Below are 6,000 nucleotides of genomic sequence, written 5' to 3'. Positions count from 1 at the left end.
ATGAAGAAATGGGGATGGCGTGAGGATGTTCCTGAAAGGATCCACAGAGAAGAGTAAATGTAGGTCTGCCATGAAGATCTGAGAAATCCCCAGGGAGTGAAGTAAGAGAGGTGAGACAGGCCCCTCTAGGTGGTCTGCTGCAGGGCTGGGGAAGAGTTTTGAGGAATTTCCAAAGGTGAAAAGGATGGAGAATGAAGTCTCACTTTTACTACATTTCTGGGCTTCCACCTTATTATTTCTTTACCTTTTATTTTGAAAAATATGACCACTTCTGCTTAGAAGTTTGCCATGGGAAATTCAATGTTCAATACGTCAGTGCCTATAATGTGTTTATTTTCTAGTTACTACTAGTAGAGCCAAGAAGGCAAATCACTGTATCCCTCAACAAACATTCAGGAGAGAGAGAACCTCTCACAGTTATATTCCCTGAGTAACCATCTTGGGAAGTTTATGTAGCTCATTTTCTGTTTTTCTAGAACTGTTTCATTTTCTCCATACATATTTTTCTTTACTACTTAGTATTTCTTCTCCTATGTTGTCCTCCCCAATCCTTTTATCTGTCAATAGTGATCTAGTAATTTTCCTTTTCCCATTGAGAACAAGTACACTGAAGTTGTCTTCAGACACACCAGAAGAGGGCATCATCAGATCCCATTACAGATGGTTGTGAGTCACCATGTGGTTGCTGGTATTTGAACTCAGGACCTCTGAAGAGCAATCAGTGCTCTTAACTGCTGAGCCATCTCTCCAGCCCCCTAAACCAGTGTCTTCAGGACTGAGACCTTAACTACAAATGATCCTACTACATTGCCTTTCCCAGGAAACAGCAGCCATGTCCTTTTTATCCAAAAGCTTGTTGTGAACAGCTTATTAAGCTCCCATTTTGCTTCTATAACCAGGCTTACATGCAAAATTCACCACTTTCTGGTTTTTGCCCAATAAAAAGAGTTGAAAAATTGGTTTGGGTGGATCTCAATAGCCCTTGCCTTAGAGGGAGACACCCACAGATTCAGTTTGGGTGTGTACACAAGTAAAGCTTGGTTTAATTTGGCCATGATTTGGGTTGATTTTCTTTTTCCTTGTGTCTGTGGGGTTAACAGTTATTGCTTTGCTCTTATCCATTGCTTTGCTCTTCAAATTCTCCTTAAGCATAGAAATTCTACTGACTTATGCTACCTGAGTGAGCCTGGTTTTGTGTTAGTGTTAGGGCCAACAATAGTTCAGAATCCAGTTTTGTTTGCCTATTACTTCCAATGCTATTTTTTTTTCAGGCAATTCCAAAACAAACAGAGAAGCAAATTTTCATCTAAGGAGAGACTGCTTTTGTCAAGAGACCATCAACTAAACGAAGGTAGATATGCAATAAATGTATCATGTGTCATCCAAGAGGTAAGTGTGAATAATGAGCAGAGAAGTCTGTGTATCAAAGGATTGTGGGTTTTTTATTTTGTTCAGTCAGATTTACTAATACCTTCCAGATTTTCTAACGGGACTATCTTTTTTGTAGTCAGGTAGGTATCTTTGTCAACTTCACCCAGCCTACAGTCATCTGATAGGAAAGTCTCAGTTGAGAAATTTTCTAGATCAGATTGGCCCATGAACATGTCTATGGGTGGAATTGTCTTTTGTTACTTGATGAAAGAGGGCCCAGCCCACTGTTAGGGTGGACCTTCTTTAGACATGTGATCATGAGCTATATGAGAAAGCTGGTTCAGCTTGAGCCTGTGCATAAGCCTCAGCTTAGGAGTAGATTTCCTGTATTTCCCTCAATGGTGAACTGTGACCTAGGAGTTTAAGCCCAATTCTTTCCTCCCATAAATCATTTTTGTCAGAATATTTTTATCATCTTAACAAGAAGGAAACTGCAAGTCACTTTTTGCTAATTGTCATTCACTTCACATTTACTGACGAAAAGGTAGGATTGGCTTTTGAGTGCATTTGTTTACAAGGGGAAAAAAACACAGATGTCTCAGCCTGGTCTTCCTGGGTCTTCAGGATCTTTGCAGAACCTCATTTTTGATGTTGAACCTTGTGTTTCTCATTGTTTCTGTGTGTACCGCTGTGTGTACTGCAATAATCCAGCTATGTGATTCTGTATCCACTCAGTACCTCTTGTGGGAATTATCTGCCATTCCAGCTGTGTTCAGCCTTCCTCTGTGAGTTCATTCCATTGCTTCGTTTGTACCCTTCAGTTATCACAGCTTACTCTGTCATGTGACCCACATGGATGCTGCTGCTCGTCATCTGGCTGATCCTGAACTGAGGAGACAGCAGAGGCTCTTCAAAAGCATCCAGAGACGCAGCCACAGGGGAGGCCCTCTTCTTGCTCTCTGGCCACTGAAGACCTCAGAGTTCAATGAGAGCTTCAGAGCCATCCAGAACCAGAATGGGCTGTGAAAGGAATGGGAAGCTGTTTCCACAAGGAAGGAAGTTCTTATGAGTTCGGTTCACTGACGTGGGAGGGCTCATCACCAAGGCAACACCATGTAACATGCATGCAACCTAGGAAAGTGAGGCAGGTGTCAGAATGAAACTAAATGTTTCTATATCTTGGAGAGGCAGTGAGGACTGAGGAGGGCTCAGCAGACACATGTAGAACTAAACTGACATGTAGCATTGAAGAACTTGTAAATAATACTTCAGTCAATGTTGAGAAGCAAAGCCACCAAGTTTGAGTGTACTTTAGTAGAGATCCCATACAATATACCCTATGTGTCTCTTCTCAAACTAGAAAAAAAAATCAAATAGTGCAGGGTAAAAATAAAATATAAATTTGTTTGCAAGAGTGCACATATCATCATTGTCAATGTTTTATTCTTTCAACTATCTTCCAAAATGAATCCCAAAACTCAGATTATCAAGTCTATGTTGTTAAATGGTTTTCCTATAACTTCAGTTTAAGAAAACTGAAAGTCTAAGAATGTGCAATAAGAGAGTGTCTGCAAAGAATCAAACCACTCTTTATTCCTCTTTTGGATTTGGTGACAGAATTACCCACCCGCTGAGCCTCATTTTCTGCAAAGTTAACTGACCAGTTCTCTGTTCATCAGGGAGTAATCATTGCCTCATTGCCTCCTGGTCCATTTCCTAAACTTCCATTTTCTTGAAACAGAGATGTTCTGATATGAGGAGAGAGACTGTTCATTTGTTAATTATCACTGGGAGACGAACGCATGATCCAGAGACCTATAGACAGCCTGACTGTGTCAACAGGAAATACTAGCAAAGACAGGCTGATGACAGGAAGCAAGCAGACATTTGTGTCATGGTCCTGCAACCTTTTGTAAAACTAGTAAAAACAGAATTACTACAGGGTGTGGCCTTCAGTGCAGAGGAAGTGAACTAAGTCCTGCCTTGTTTGTTCTGCATGTTTAGTGACTGTGTGTGTGTGTGTGTGTGTGTGTGTGTGTGTGCTGTCTGTGCTATGTGTACTTAAATCCTAGTTAATAGGTGCCAAGAAAAGAACAGAGATGATAGAAATCCAGTTTGAAAGCTTAGTTTCTAAAGCCAGCCTGCCTTGCTTTAAAACCTGGCTTTGCCCCTTACTTTGGTCATCGTGGGTAGCCACTACTTTGGGCCATGTCCTTTCATGCATAAGGCTATAATCAGAATGAAGCTATTATATATAAAGCACTCAGGATAATAGTCAATGCTTAGTGTTAGACATTACATTCTGCTTCTTCTCATGCTACCCACTTGCATGTGTTCTGTCTAGGAAAAGCACTTGCATGGTACCAGCAGATATACTCATGGCCTTTATCCTTCAACAGTTCCTTGCCAAGACATCTTGGCCAGCATCCTCTTTGTGCACTCAATGTTCCCACACAACACACAGTGAGAAAAAAAAATCCATCTCTCCCGTCCCTCATCCTGGAAAGACCCGGCAAATCACTTAGTCAACCTCATGTCCTTTCCTTTAGGAGTCCCATTTTCTCACTGCGGGGCTGTGCTCTGAAAGAAGATAGTCTGAATCAAGGCAAGAATAAAGCCACCCATTCACATGTTACTCACTTCAGCTCAAGCAGCTTTGAGAGCTCCAAATAAGTCTTAATTGGAAATAGCGCCGCTAACTTGAAAGGCCTCAAAGGCCTATTTGAGTGTTAAGGTTTTAGACAATTCAGAATTGTAATTTGATTTTAATGAAAAAAGTATTTGTGCACAACCATATTAAATTAATAAAAATAAAAAATCCAGCCGGTTGTGTTGCATATAAAAAAGAAACTCTTGGTTGAATAGAAAAAGCTGTAACCTTTACACACGCCTAAGTATATTTTAAAGGTGCTTTATAGCCCCCTCTTCTGGCACCTAACGACAACCGTGTTTCCTAAAATTGAAAAGAAACCAGTAGCCAGATTAGAGTACTTTATTATAGTCTAATAAACCATCTTTGAGGGAGAAATGTGTTTGAAAAACTGTAGTTTTGTGATTCCACACCTCCCCGCTTAAGATAATCCCCACCAACGCACAGCAGAATCAGTAAAAACAAAGCAACAACAAAACACCCTGAAACCTAGGGCAATTGGACAAAGGTTGGCTTTGATGGGTTAACAATGGAGTGACATCGCCACCTCGTGTCAGTTTTAGGAATTTTCATACATAAGCATTCAATTCGTGAACATGTAAGCAAAGTAATTTACCCAAGAAGCAATATAATTTATCCAATTTTAGGTAAAAATCAATCCAAATCCACATAAACTTGGCCGCCTTGCTCTGTCTCTCTTAGTAGCCATCACTTTGCGACACCAAAAATGGAGGGAAAAAGTGATTGCAACTCCACATCCCTTATTGTGATTGCAAATCCAAATCCGGCTATTTTTTCTTTTTTAATAAAACAGGGATATCTGAACATCTATTTGATGCACTGAGAGCTCTCATAGAACTGCCAAAGTCAAGTCCGTGGAGTCTAAGGAGGAGCAAGTCCTTTGTTCTTAATGTCTTCCTCTCTGAAGAACGGCTCCCTAAGGCCTCAACGACTTGACTAGCCCGCACCTCAGAGAAGCTCGAAGTCCCCGCTGCAAACATGTGCCCAACAAGACACAGGGAAGAGCACACATGAGACCAGCTCATGTGCTCAATGTGCTCTTTTTAAAATATTCGTCAGTGGATATCAATTGTTTTTATGCTTCCCCTGCTACAGTCTGCATCTTGACTGTACCGAAAGGGGTTCCTTCATTGGAGCCGTGGAACTACCCAGAGCGGTGGGAGGCAGGACCTATGACAGAAGGTTAGAACTCTGAAGGAAGCTTGTGACCTTGATTTTTTTGCTTCCCAGCTGCTGTGAGACGAACAGGTCTCCTAGACACAGGCTGCCACCACGACCTTGCACAGAAACCTGTGAAATCGCAAACACACCTGTTCAGTTTCTCAGTGATCACAGGTACTTTTGCTGTAGTACTCCGAAGGTGCCTGATACCGTTTCAAAATGTCTGCCCCAGGACACACAGAAAGGGTTAAGCTTGGGAGCAGCGCTTCTTCTCCCTCCCTTCTCAACACCTCACCCTTGCTTCCTGCAAGTGCTGTCATCTACGCAATCTGTGGGTTTCCTGTTCTGAAGATTAATGATAAGTTAAATGATTCTTGTGTTTGTCATCTAAAATCTTCCGTGTGTTGGAGGGGAAGAAGAGAGAGGGAGGGAGAAGAAAGAAGAGGGAAAGAAAGAGAGAGAGAGAGAGAGAGAGAGAGAGAGAGAGAGAGAGAGGAGAGAGAGGAAAGGAAGAGGAAGGAAGGGAAGGAAGGAAGGAAGGAAGGAAGGAAGGAAGGAAGGAAGGAAGGAAGGAAGGAAGGGCAAACAATAGCTCTTGAGCGATTCTCCCTGTATACAACTTTTTTGCTAGGATTGGGGCAGCCTGAATAAAACTTTTGCCTGAATGAATGTGGATAGAGTGGCCTTTTGGTTTAAGAGAGGCAGTGCACACCCTGGCTTAAAGAGTTCTGCCCTGGCTACTGTGTGAATTCTCAAGGCCACCCTCCGAATTCACTTTACTCACTTGTGCAAGTCAG

Source organism: Rattus rattus, chromosome 18 (assembly GCF_011064425.1).
Source record: "Rattus rattus isolate New Zealand chromosome 18, Rrattus_CSIRO_v1, whole genome shotgun sequence".
Classification (NCBI taxonomy): Eukaryota; Metazoa; Chordata; class Mammalia; order Rodentia; family Muridae; genus Rattus; species Rattus rattus.
This window is presented reverse-complemented; position numbering follows the sequence as displayed.